The sequence below is a fragment of the Neopsephotus bourkii genome, unplaced genomic scaffold (genome assembly GCF_033783945.1).
Source record: "Neopsephotus bourkii isolate Nb327-2 ecotype Australia unplaced genomic scaffold, CSIRO-AGI_Nbou_v1 NB_908, whole genome shotgun sequence".
NCBI lineage: Eukaryota > Metazoa > Chordata > Aves > Psittaciformes > Psittacidae > Neopsephotus > Neopsephotus bourkii.
Genome location: NW_026901402.1, coordinates 492,668 through 507,464, shown reverse-complemented (window position 1 = coordinate 507,464; position 14,797 = coordinate 492,668). Strand labels below are relative to the sequence as shown.

Here is a 14,797-nt window from a genome sequence, read left to right as displayed (position 1 = left end):
GAAGGTGAAGTGAATAAATATTACTTCTGAAATAAAAATAATTAAGCAATAACTGTGTTTCAGTGCAAATACATGCCCATGTGAAGGTGTTTGGTGTTTTATTTTGTTTGGATTTTTTCCAGGTGACTAATTAAATGCCAAGGTGAGACCCACAATTTACCTAAATGAACATGACTTTTAAAGTAGGCAATTACTGAAGAAAATCTCTTTAATTTATTTATTTATTAACCTTGGTGCTCTTAGAAGGAAAATGTCAAAAAGCTGACCTTAGTTTCAAATCAGCCATATGGAGTCTTTCTAAGAAACATAGTCCAAAACAGCAAACGCAAATGCTGGAGCAAAGTATTTAATGAAATAATAATTAAAAAATAATAACAACAATAACATCAACAATAATAATGATAACAACAATAATAACAATCTAGGCTGCTCCCAAAGTAAGTCAGTTTTATTATTTTGAATAGTTTCTGAAAAAACAAAAAAAAATTGGAATTTCTGACTTTGTAGCTTTCCGAAATCTCAGATATTCTGTGGCTTGTGCTTTGCATTTTTGGTATCTGAGGCAAATTTTAAGATTATCAGTTAATGGTAGATCCCATTTGCTTCTGGGTTCCATTTTTACCCCTTTTCAGAGGAAAAAAAAAGTAGAATTCAAAGTTTACTATGTACATTAATGTATGTTAGTGTATTAAGATGAACTGCCAAATTGTAGGGCATATACACCATGGTGTAGGCCTCCTATATTAATTACAAGTAGTAAGAATATGCTTGTACATGAAATAGAATATCTGGAGAAACCTTCCTCACTTGGGAGAAAGATAAAGGTTTCACATCTCACCCCTTCTGAATTCCTCTGAAGCTGTTTGTGCCATTTATTGAAAAAAACCCTACAGGCAGCTGGTGGTGAGTTTCTGAACATCTTCTACCTTCTGCAAGAAAGGTGGCAGTATGGAAGTGTGTTGCAAGCCACAAATTCTGGTTGTGAAATTGGTCAACTGGAGTCCTCACTGTTCTTGTGATGGTTTGTCCTTTCTCTAACCATCACTCCTCTTTCAAAACCAGCAGTTTGTGCTGCACTTCAGGAAGCAAATGCATTTGTTGCACAGCTATGGGACAAATTGAGTATGTGTAATATAGAGCAAAAAAATACCAGATATGGGAGGGATCTGTGTCACAATACAGATTTTATATTTCAGTATTTCATTTCACCTGTAGAATTTGTAGATGATTGTGTGTTGTGTCCGCCTTTGCAGCCCATCTAAAGAGTATGAGTTGGGAAACACTGAGGTCTCTGAGAATCTGCCTTTTGTATGAGCTGCAAAGGCTTATGCGTTCTGTTTCAAAACTCATGGTTTTATGGGTTTGCTCTGCATTATTGACAAGCACATCAGCTACCATTCTTGTCAGTCAGAGATGTTTGAATACCAAGAGGCCTATTTTATACTGGAGGGAAACGAAAGTTGTAGAAGGCAGAGCTGGTGATCTGGTAAATCCCATTAGTGTAGATGCTTTGAGCTGTTCTGTCTTCTGGAAATGCAAGAGCAGCAATGGCGTATTTTCAGACAAGCAACAACAGTGCCCTTTGCAGAAGGGATCTGCAGTTGACACATTATGTTGTTATGGTAAACACTGTTGGGTTTTTAAGTGATTTTAAGTGAGGATGGCATGTTATAAACACGTCTAGTTCAGTCATTGTGACAGCCAGCGTACTCTGTTAGACAGGTGTAGCCATGAGAACTTTCAGGAACAGTTATGCCTATTAATCCTCAAGCAGAAGCTTTTGTAATTTCTAACTCTTGGTATTGTTTCACAGAAGTTTTTGAAAGGACCATCCTAACAAATATAATTTTCTGTATTGCCAAAGCAGTGAACAAGTAAGTTTGGTGGCAGCTAAGATTTCAGTATACCACTCTGTCTTCTCAAAGCCTGTGCAAATGGAAGCTTTTCTTCCAGTCTTTTTTAGTATCCTTCACAACTCCAGTAGTGAGTTACATGGATTTTGCCTCTCCATTTTGTGATTATTCAGTTTCTTTCCTTCTTAAAGATGAACAGGCAGGCCTGTACAATATCAGTACTTCTCAACATTTGCAAAAATAGACACCTCTACATATTCTTTGAAAGCGCAAGCTTTATCTGAACACACAGATCTGGAAGACATGGTATTAAAAAGGAATACCACTGAAGTGGGATGTTTCTAGTGAAGTCTGAGAAGAATTGATACAGTATCTGGCCCTGTCCAGCATTTCAATGGATTGCCTGTTTCAACAGAAGAAAATAAGGATGAAGATACAACTTGTTTCAGGTAGTCCTTTAGCACCATCTGCTACTGACAATTAAGGGAGACAGAATGCTGGGAACACTGGCCTTTCATCTGACTCTCTGTTGATAAGGTCAATGTTCAAAACTTGTTGTGATTTTGGTAGCTGAGACAAAAAAATCCGGAAATTTGTTTGCATGTCCATGGGAGAGAAAACCCATGTTGATGTTCTTGCAGGTATTTCTCTCCTGTTACTGTGATGCTGATAGCAATTTCCAATTTATTTAGAAGTATTCCATGATGAAAATAAAATTCTCTGTATAGAAACCCCTAATGCATTATGGCAGCGATAGAATACACTGAGCAATTATGCAATGACTCTTGAGTAAGTAGCAGGCAGTCCTATGCACAGTTCACTTCGTTATCTGGTACCTCTTGATCCTGTAATCTAAACACAGACTGTAGCGTTCATTCTACTGGAGATATTAAGTGGCAAATGTCCTTTTAATTCCACAGTATTTAGTAATCAAGTCTGGCCCACCATGCATTGTGAAAGATACCAGTATGCGCAAAGGCTATGACTAACAACACTCTCTACTTTGTTGGGATCTATATTAACATCATAAAAAAAAGACTCAGTTTTCATTAGGAACACTTCAGTGAAGATGTCTAGTTAGGATGATAGTTACAGAAAACAATCAAAATATGAATATTTGTAAGGAATGAGATGGAGAGTACAATGCAATACATCCCTGCTTGTGCATGCTAAAACTAGTCTAGCCTGAAATACTGAGTTGAATTTTTGCTTACCTTTACTACCAAAGAGGAATATACAGAAGAAGTTAGGAATTTAGAGGCATATAGTAAACTTTACAAGCTACATAAGGAGCAATCCCACATTAATGAATATTGACATGGTTTGCCTCATGTAATTTAGAGAAGGTACCACTCAAAACCGAAGAACCCACCAAAATAAATCTACCGCATTTTTCTAGTACTATGGTAAATGAAACATCCCATTTTCCATGGGCTTATGGATATCATGTATTCCAGTTTCATAATATATCCAGACCATGTAAACACTGAAGACTGGAGCAAGTATAACTGCAAAAAGTAAGTGCAGTTGTGGAACTTGATGCCACAATGTGAGTTCTGAGGTTGACCTCTGATTCAATTAACACTGGATGTTTCAGTGAAAAGCAAGAATGCTATGACAGATTTGGGATAGAGTGAAGTCCAGTTGTAATCGGATTCTTCTTCAGTATCTCAGATCCCTTCTGGGAAGTGGTATGCACCTAGAGTTTGAAGGCCATGTAGTGACAGGACAAGGGGGGGATGACTTTAAGCTGAAAGAGGGTAGATTTAGATTAGGTATTAGGAACAATCTCTTTCCCGTGAGTGTGGTGATGCATTGGCACAGGTTGCCCAGAGAAGTTGCAGATGCCCTGTCCTTGGCAGAGTTCATGACCAAGTTGGAAAGGGTTTGGGGCAACCTGGTCTAGTGGAAGGTGTCCCTGCCCATGGCTGGGGGGTTGGAACTAGATGATCTTTAAGGTTGCTTCCAACCCAAACTGTTCTGTGGTTCTATGAATTAAGTTTGCCTAGGTTGGTGGTAGATTTGCTGGCTTAAAGACTGTGATAGCAACCTCAGAACAGTGACTTTCTGTTAATTAGTAAAATAAAAGATCCATGTAAAAGGAAAATTTAGATGAGACCTATTCATTAATGTAACTCAAAGTGAACACTGTTGTTTTGTTTTTTTGCTTAAACTCGTTCAGAAGGTTGAGAATCTTCTGATAATCAGTTATTATCTCCCAATAAATCCAAGTGTCAGAAGTTTGGTTTTTACTGTTGATTTACATTTTCAAGCTAAGATGCCAACATAATTTTTACTTTCTCTAAAAAATCAGTTTGTGTAAAATTTTTAGCCAAGTTACAGGATGCAAGAGGATGTCACTCATTTACTTATACAGAAGTTTATAAAAAATAGGTGTTTTAATCTGAATAAAAGTTGAGGGTGGATTTAATTGATTTTTTGGGGTTTTTTAGTAGAAGAATTTTGCAATCAAAACAAATAGTACTGTTGAATTGTTTGCATTTGCTCACAAGACGCATAAAATATTCAGTAGAATTTGGCAAATACAAATAAATGACAGTGCCAACAAAAAAATCTTACCTTCCTTGAGGAAAAAAAATGTCTTCTTCAGATGTATCAGTGTTAGAGTGGGTCTGTTCAGCCTGGAGAAGTGAAGGCTGCATGGAGACCTCATAGCAGCCTTCCAGTATCTGAAGGGAGCATATAGGGATGCTGGGGAGGGACTCTTCATTAGGGACTGTAGTGGCAGAACAAGGGGTAATGGGTTCAAACTTAAACAGGGGAAGTTTAGATTGGATATAAGGAAGAAATTCTTTACTGTATGGGTGGTGAGGCGCTGGAATGGGTTGCCCAGGGAGGTTGTGAATGCTCCATCCTTGGCAGTGTTCAAGGCCAGGTTGGACGAAGCCTTGAGTGGCATGGTTTAGTGTGGGGTGTCCCTGCCCATGGCAGGGGTGTTGGAACTTGATTATCTTGAGGTCCTTTCTAACCCTAACTATTCTATGATTCTATGATTTATTTCAGGAGCTACCAGCTTTGGTGTCTTCTGTGCTCTGGTTAATACTAATTGAGGTTTGGGGAAAACTAAGTCTGTTATTTTTTGTATTGTTGAGGGAGGGAGTTAAAATAAAGAATCCGAGTGGTAGGTAGTTCAGAAAAATGCCTTAAACTTGGCAGTATGTCTTAATATTGATGATGTTCCATCTGAGTAGTTCTGGCTTTGAATATAAACATTTCCCTGGGTATCTAGTGGAAAACTATTGCAGGCATATTAATAACTCTAGAGAATTTTGCTAATCTTCATTTCACTAACCTTAACAATTATCAATCCACACAGAAAACTGGCAGTTTTACCACTGCTAGCAATGACTTTCAAGAGTCCTGTAGTCTTTTTATACTTATGGTGTATTTACTTAACCAACAGTTATAACATAATCTGAAGTTGTCTAAGGAAGCAAAGTCCATTTCATAACACATTTTCCTGATTTTTAAGGAAACAATAGCACATAATGAAATCTACTTTGCTGAATTTTAATATTGCTTCTTCTGATAATTATAAAAATATCACCATTGTTTGTTCAAAATGGAAATTTTCTTGTTCTATATTTGTAGCATTGAAGCAGTTAAATAGATTATTGTTCCTGCTATCAACATTAATAATAATAATAATAATAATATGAAGTTATTGACATAAGGCTGACTTTATTCAGTAATGTATGAAAAAAATTATGTAAATGATGTGTCAAGGTCTTTGAGCTTTCTGCTTTGGTACATTTGTATGTCAGCACCTTGGTTTTTGGCAATGCTCAGGTTTGGGTGCCTGTGTGTGAACTTCCTTGCTAACAGTTAAGTAGGTTCTAGTAAAATCACTGGTAGTATGAAACATCCTGATCCAAGAATTGCTGATAGACATTTTATTTCTTTAATATTTTAGCTACTGCTCTCAAAGTGAAGTGATTTGACTTTTCATCTTCATGTAAACTTTTCCAAGTTGCATAGGAATATATTGCTATCATTCTTTACTGTTTAGTCTGTAAATATTGACTATTTAGTCTTTGAAAAAAGGAAATATGCAAGTTAGTTACATAAGATATTTTCTTAAATAAAATAACCTTCAGAATTTAGACAATGTTCAAAATTAAATATTTCAAATCCCTTTCTCACTAGGCTAATGTCATATTTTACTCATTAATTTCTTTAGGGTAACCACTTATAGTATACTCACAGATGCATCAGTCTTGAACAGCTAAGTTTTATATCAAGTGAAGAGGTGAGATGTGTATCGTGATTTTTAGCAGAGTTACAGGATGCTTTGAGTCAAACAATATTGAACAACATGTTGTTACTATATTTTCATGTTACCCGCATTTGGAGAGAGAGCAAATGTTGTCTCCAGTATGCCTGCTGCTTTTTCTGAAAGATTTAGTTGCAGAGAAAGCCCTTAGTGGCTAAATATATTTGAAATATTTAATTTTGAACTCTTCTAAATTCTATATTTTACCTTTGTATATTTTGCAAGGTTATACATGGCGTTATTAAAATTAATACTTTTGTCTATATTCAAGGAATAAAGTTCCTATAACAAGGCATAAAGTTACCCATGTTATTTAGTTGTATTTAAATCAGGAACGGGATACTTAAAGGAGTAGGACCTCTGTAAGTTAAGTGTGAGACATGGTGATCTCCATTTTGGTAGATTTCTTTTTCAGAGATTTTTCTGTAACTGAAGGTAAAGGTCCTAAAATAAAATATCTCAGGTGCATTTAAAAAAAATAAATTATTTTCTTTACAGAAGTGTTTTCCATGCCTTAAACTGTGATTTATATTCAGGCTAAACTAAACTCAGTGTTCAGCTGTTTCTAGTCCTCATATGTATGGGGAGCAGCTGTACTCAAAGCTACTTTGTCGTCCTTTATTTTCTATCTACTGATTCACCCTCCTGGATAGTGCAAATAAAAAATAGAACAAAACAAGCAAACAAAAACCTGATTTAATTTGAACAATAGGATGTAATCCCAGATGCTGAAGGTATTATCTGTACATTCATTTTACATTGTTGTGATTGAAAAAAACCCAAACAAAACCAAACACAGGGACCATCTCATCTTTCCTGCTCCAATGTGCATAAATAAATGAAAAGCTGATTTGATTTTAGGGGGCAAGGGTGAGAGGTGGCCATGAAGGTCATGGTCAGCACACACTTAAGATTGTATGCAGCCTCAGTAATATTTCCTCTACCCACAGTGAAGTAAATGGCACGTGATATTTAGTGATACAGACTTCAGCATTTGCTGGGGTAGGGACCAATGTGAGTAAGGTCAGTGCAGCCTAGAAAATGCTAATGTTTTAAATTTAACTTTGAATAGAAGTATGTATACATACAAAATTCTTTTTTTCCATTTTTCTTATTTTGCTGTTTATCACTCTTTTGTATTACATGAAATGTCCTGTTATTAGTATGCTCATGTGTGCCAGATTTGTTTGCTGTATGTTAATTTCTGTGGTAGCATGTTTCTCTTAAAGATGTTATTTTACTTGTATCATAAGTGAGAACATTTGCTTTATAGTGTAAACTGTCTGTGGTTTCCCATAGCTTCTAATTTTCATGCTCTGCAATGCTTGGGATTTATGTATTCTTTCAACTGTAAAACTCCTTTGTACATATACATAGCAGATCTCTTCAAGTCGAACATTAATGTCTCCTGAATATTGCCTGCAGCTGCTAGCTTACTTTATATTTTAGAAAGATTCTTCCATGCCTTTGTAGGATAAGAAACATAGTGGATTTCTGCCAAAAGAACATACAGATTGCTTTTTTAAAGAGAGACCAAATTTCAACATTAATTCCTTATTTAAGTTAATAATAATTTGACCAAGTAAAGTTGAAGTGGCAGATCTTATGGTTCAGTTTTAAATTCTGCAGTGTGTATAGCTTGGGGTGGACAGTTTGCAAGCTTGATGTGACTTTCACCACATCACTCCCTGGATCTGTCCCTTAGTCCCATGCTCAGGGCATGGTGGTCCGTCTGCCTCTGCAGATTGCTGGTTGTAAAAGTTGAACATGAATGAGATGCAGTGCTGCATATCATGGGATTTTCTGTGTGCAAGACTAAGTTACTGTTTCTCAAACAGTGTCTAATTTTTGCAGGTAGGGGAAAGTCTTAAAATAAAGATTAGTGGTTGTAAGGTTTGAGCAGCACAGCTCTAACAGAAAACAAAGAAAAACTTCCTATCACCACACACCTTCAAGATCAAATATTTCCATCTTTTGAAACCCTATGCACAAATAAATTATATGATTATTATTTCACACATGTACGCATTCTGTTCTGACTGAGCAGATACTGAATGATTTTTACTTTGATTCTGGATCATCAGTCTGGAAAGGTGAAGAAACAGTGTACTAGGAAAAGGAAGCCTTTTCTGAACCCAAAAACTGCATTAATTTGGAAGAGATTTCCATGCAGAAGGAATACTGACTTCTCCTAGAGTGTACATTTGCATAAATCTTAGGTAACTTCCAGCAGTATTCACCTCAACAATGTATGAAAATCCTGAGCTCTTTTGCAAAGCTACAACTGGTATTAGTGGAAATATTATGTAGAAAAAGAGCAAGGACTTTCACAGCAAAGAACTTCAAGCAGAACTATTCAGACTTCTATACATCCAATTATTTTCCAGCAGCTTTCCTTGCAATTTTAGTCACTGGCATCATCACACACGTTCTAAATTTTAAGGCCAATATTTGTCTGTGATCATATGTGACAAAAAAATGGCTTTGAATATGTGGTTGGAAATACCTTCTTGTATCTGCTGATTGTCCATGAAAATTAAAAATATGATGGCAGCAACTGTGTCAATAGCAATTAGTTTGTGCACCTGAATGTTAAGCATCAGCGCTTGTCTCTGAAAAATATTTCTGAAAAGTCTTGATGTGGTATTGCTCCAGTGACTTGAAAACCTGATTTCCAACTGCATCCAGAGGCATGTCCTCCACAGTGCAGCTACTAACCCAGTGATGGTTTTACAGGTTTTAACCCCCTACAATATAACTGAAACTCAGTGGAGTCTTTACCCACAGCTAACTTTTCTCAGTGGTACAAATCAACTACCACTGTGTGCCTCAGCATGCTTAATAAAAGGAATAAGCAGTTACATTAATGATGCATGAAGGTCATGGTTCAGTCTTTGTTCTACTTAATGTAACTCTTACAAAGATAAAGGGACAAATTTATTCTGTCAGATATAGGACTTCAGACATGGTTTAATGTGGATGAAAAAGAGGTGTATTTTTCACTGTTTAGAATGGACTCAGTTTTTAATTAGAAACGTCAAATGTTGAACTCAGTTGCACTAATGTCCATTATGAACCTTTATGAGATGGACTAATTATTACAACATGGAAATAATCCTTCTTTCAGCATGTGTGGAGACAGTAACTTCTCAAGGTTTTATTTTGTGTTAGATTCTCATGATACCATTACATTTTCTGTTTATCAAGTGTACCATGACAGCGTCCTTTTTTAGAACTGAATGTTTGTGTTTGCAAATCAGAATCCATTCTGAAAAGAAACTTCTTAAACTCTTTCTCAGCTGACAGTGTCAAGATTCCATCTCAACAGTCTTTGTGCTTTAGCAAGAGAATGCAAAACCACATTCCTGATGTAAATTATTGTAAGTTATCAGTTTCATGAACTGAAATACGCCTCTAAGCTAATATTATGAACGGCACAATGGAGATTTTATTTTTGCCTCAGTAACCTTCAGTTCATCATATTGATATAGCAGAAAAAGTATTCCTTTACTGATAAAGAACATGTGGGTGTTTTTTTTGTTTTCTTTTTGCCCTTGTTTTTCTTTGTATTTACTGTGTATAAGTTACTTTTAAAATATTTCTTCGTGCTAGACATAGTAATTTTTGCTTTTCTGGCCATAGTAGAGTATCTCATAAAGTGATTGCTTAATCATTTCAATATTTGCCTTGTATTCCAGAAACATCATGGGGGAGCTGGAGGATATTACTGAAGCTAAGCCAAAATATTCTACTTTTTTGGTCTATGCTAGTGTGCTAGACACTTTAGGGTCAAGAAAAGTGCATGTGTCATATTCTGGCCTTTTCTTTCTGATTCTTGATACCATAAGTTTTACGTGTGTATTATGTTTTCTAGCTAGCCAGCTGCTTAAACCCAGCTTGGGAGAGGGTTTCTTTGAATGATTTATTTCACATTGTAAAAATGGTCATAGGAAAGAACATGCTTTGAATGTCTTTGACATGAGAAATTCTTTGGAGGCATCAGAAATTTAGGAATTCTGCTCGATATCAGACGTCTCTGCCTGTAAAACTAGGTTCTGGGTGCACCCTGGTTTAGGTATGGGGCTTGATTATACTTTATATTACTGAATGTCTTCTAATTGATCTAAAACCTAAAAAAGGTAAAGGAAGAAATGCTTACCTTAGACACAAGGCTAACAATGTATGAGGTTAAACTTCAACTACCATAAATGTAGCTGTTGCACACACAGACCGACAGATATTGCTAAGGGCAAATTCAGCTTTTTCAGAAGTCTGAGTTCCAATTTTGGTAAGCAAGCAACAGATTCACTGACTGATGGAGGACTTCAGGTAGCAAAGGGATTGAATTCCACATAACAAAGGAGAAACCAGAGTTGTGGAATGGAAGTGGGGTTTTCGATGGTGGGACTTGCACAAGATCAGAATTGTGAAACCATAAAGAACTTCTGCACTACCATCAGAGGATGGTCAAAAGCAGCAAGGAATGAGTGGAGATGTCTATCTGTGTTTTATTTTTATGACAGTGTAAGCTGCTTTTCTTGCTCTGGATCATGAGTTATGTTACAATAAGCTAAGCGTGATTTATATGCAGAATCTTTGTAGATTTTATTTGTCTGTTAGTATTCAATGTCTTTAACCTTGAAAAGGTAAAGTCAGATTACCCACAACCTAAGGCGAGACAAACTTTTTTATGATCCCCCCAAACAGCATACCTGAGCTCCAAGTTCTTATTCTGTGAGGTGGTAGCAGAGAGATCATGGGAGGAGATTAAACACACCCATTTATCTTACTGGGGAACCCAAATACAGCAGCAGCATCTAGGAGAAAAGATCAACTGTGGATATAATGGAGAATGTAACAGAAGACAGAAGAAATCCAGCTTCATCACTGTAATTCCTGCTCTGTTCCATTGATGCAGTTTTTCCCAGCCTCACAGCCTCCAAAGGTTGGTGGGTTTAACACCTACAGTGAATTTGCTGCCATTTTAGCATTTTAATATGTCTGTGTAAAATGTTCTCTTCTAAACTCTCTATTACCTTTCTGCCACAATTTCTTCATGCTAGCAAGCTCCAGATTTGATGTGTCTGAATGACTAGGCATCCCAAACTGAAATTATTAACTTGTTTGAAATGGAAAGGCTAACGAAATTTTACACTAAGATTCTTCTACGAGACAGGTGAGGTCAAAAACTTTGTTCTTGTACCTGTGCTCTATTCCTAATATTATCTTTTAGAAAGATCAGCATCTGAATATGAAGACATATAAAGACTTGTGCAAGATCTGGCTTACTTTGTAATAAGTTTTAACTAGACATTGATGAATCAATCATTCCAGCTCACAGGGGAAAGAAACAGGCTATTTTTTACTGTCTCAAAGAATGATGGAGAGAACAGGCAAAAGAGTTGGAGGAGGATCCGAAGTGGAACATTGACTGAAACAGAAACAAATTACAGTCCTAGCTGACTCTGTAGTCGGATATTGCCCCTGCTGACTGATTGCAAGGTCTTCTGATCGAAGTACACTTCATACTGGGTCTAAATAACTAGCATTCTGTAGCAAATGTAAGGTGTCCTTACAACTAAAAATGAGATTACCCATTAACATGATGAATTATATTTTCAGTTGAAAAAAAACCCAAACTCTAGAGATGTAAATTCAGTACTTATAATTAAAAAGAGATAGGAATGTTCCATATTGTATTTTGGGACACTTCTACAGATCTATTAGTAAATAATATATCATATTAAATAATATGTTATTGTAGCTAGAAAAGAAAAATTTTACAGTCAGTATATATGGCTTTCAGTATATCTTTTTTTGTCAGAGGGTATTTTTTCCAGAAAAAACTTCTGCCAGAGAATTAAGTGGTTCTAACTAAGAATTAAAAAAAACACAACCCAAAACCCAACATCTGGATGTTTTTTAAGGTTTAAAACCTGTGGTAGTAAGCAATGCAATTAAAAGCTGCAATTTATTTCTGAAAGATATGTAGGAATCCCAAATTCTGCGGAACCTAGCAGATTTATCTAATTTGAAATACCTAATGCTTACACTCAGGATGTTTATACTTGTTTTGTAGTGATTATTTGGTTACTAAATTCTAAATTTCAAATAACATATAGTATGTTTTAGTTAAGTTCAGAGAGACCTGCTCAATAAGCTTTATGATCTAAACCTGGCTCAAATGTATCCAAAAAGAAATTTATGAGTGGAAGTGACACTATTTAGCAGAAGCAGCACTTCAATGTGATTTGAAGGAATGAATGATAATTGTTTTCACACTAAAATGTGGGAGCACAGCAGGGCAATTCTAAGAAGTGCCAGGATCTTCCTCTCTTATTGGCTTAGAAAGAGATAAATGCATTGTAAATGTTCACATCTTTGATGTTCCTTATAGATCATTTTTCACTCTGTGGTAAACATCTCTCCTGTCTCACCCTGAATTTAGTGCCCTACATCTCCACACCATTCTTCTTTCTGTTTACTTGCAACATAATGCATCATACTCTGTCTACTGTTAATATATGCACAGTGGAGGATTTTGTTTCTTGTTTGAACAGGTAATACATTGATTAATAAATGCTGCATAATTTATTTAAGAAGTCATTGCTCATACAGTGATAAGCTTCCTTGAGCACTGAACTTTTGGCAAGCTTCTTTCTGACTGTAATTTTTTGGTGGGTAACATTGATAGAGCATCTCTCCTCAGGAGAAATGACTATAATTAAAACTAATTTTAAAGAGGTGACCTGAAATTGTAATTTGAGGTTAATTTATAAAGGAAAGGTCAGACTCATTGAGAAGAAAACTAATACAAATGTAGGGATTCAGGTGACAATGTGCTTACTAATGTTTTGTAAAATAAATGTACTCAGTAGCTGATTGACAAACTTGCCTTTAGAAGATGCGAGAGACCCTTCAGTCCCTATTACACTTAGTTCAGAAGAGTGACGCTAAAGCTTAGACCATTTTCCAGATAAATGCCCTGGTCTGGTTTATAGGCTAATGCAGAACAGGTCTCCAGTGGCCTCTCCAATAATTCTCTTTGAGACAGTAATTGGTTGTTTATTCATAATGGTAGAAGAGAAATAGATAAACATGTAAACCATAAATGGAAGCAAAATTCAGTCACCTCTTATGGTTCTGTTTATAAGGATGGAGACAACAGCTCTGTTCAGTGAATTATTCCATTTTCATAATTTCAATCTCTTTAATATTTCCTATGATTTACTTCCTTTCAGTTTAAGATAAGTTAATGTGGATAATAAGATCTAAAGCATGGCCTCCTTGTATGCATCCCAACAAGTTTAAGGACATTTGTAGAAACATCACATTTTGGAGAGACTGCACACTGGATTACTAGGTGTAAAGTCTTACTATTTACAAAGGCAATTTGCTGAATACTATTTTGAACAATAAAAGGAGAAGCTTATTATGCTAGTTGCCAGTAGGTTTCTGGATGGAGTTTTTGATGATGATATCAGCCAGTCTGGTTTGGATTCTCTTTGACAGGCAGCTTCTGTTAGAGTGTGACACTGAATCTACTGTGCACGCTGAGCTGCTTGAATGTACAGGCCTGGCTAAAGCAATGAGGCTGCTGGTTTCTGGACAACTGCTGCAGCAGCCTTGCTCTGTACAACCTTCATCAGCTCCCAGGGGTTAATTTCAAACTGAGCGTAAAGCAAGTGGCTTCCCACAATGGCTGACTAATCCAAGTCTGGCCACTTTTAACGTGATTTTTGTGGTTTCAGCGTATATGAGAAACAAAAAGACAAAGTAATAATCTGTTCTTTGACATGTTTTGTTTACTCTCAAGTCAATTTGTGTCTCTTGCCGTTCTACTGCACTTAGTAGTGAAACAGCCTTGATCTTCAAAACACATCTGGATGTTTACATCAAGTAACAAAGGTAAGCTCAAGGGCTGCTGAGTGCAGATCAAAGCTTCACTGAGTGGGCTGGTTTTCAGTTTTGTTTTTGGTTGTTTTTTTCTTTTTTGTAATGAGAAAAAAAAAGGTGCTAATGTAAAGAAACATAATTTTTTTAATTAAGCATATAGCAGAAATTAAATATAATTCTGAACAGGACATACCAGTTTCTTAAGTAAGCTTGATTTCCAAATTCATTCCGTCATTTGTTTCTTTTCTCAAAGTGATGCACAAGGGAAGCCTGGCTAAAGTGAGCTACAAATTATTTTCCTCTCTTCCCTGTTTTCCTGTTTATCTTATTTCTACCAAGTAGACTTCATAAAAATCTACATCACATAACCGAGTATTAGGACTTGTGATTGTTTTGTTTACTAATCTTTTTCCCGGGCTGTACACTTAAAGGATAAGGTAGCTCAATAGGTGGACAGAGAAGAAACTTGCAACAGGAATAATAATTTCAGAACTATATATAGCTCCCAATTTTAGTAGAGAAAAGTAGTAAATATTTTTAAAACTCCTTCATATCATTCTCTTCTTCCACTGCCTCTTCTCCCTAAATGTCCATGAACTGCACTCATAACAACACCACAAGTGTCATACATTAGTAAGTATGATGCTTGACAGAATTGCCCTCGAGGTTCAATTACTTGGGTATCTGATGATGAATGAAAACTGCCACAGCTCTCAGAAGATCTGCAACAGACTGGCAATTGTTTGATCAACTG

The 14,797-nt window shown here is 36.1% G+C and overlaps 1 protein-coding gene across 24 annotated transcripts in view; it reads left to right on the top strand.

Annotated features, from left to right (window-relative positions):
• Positions 1–14,797, top strand: part of DLGAP2 (DLG associated protein 2) — a 462,107-nt gene that overhangs the window by 228,326 nt on the left and 218,984 nt on the right. The window lies entirely within an intron of this gene.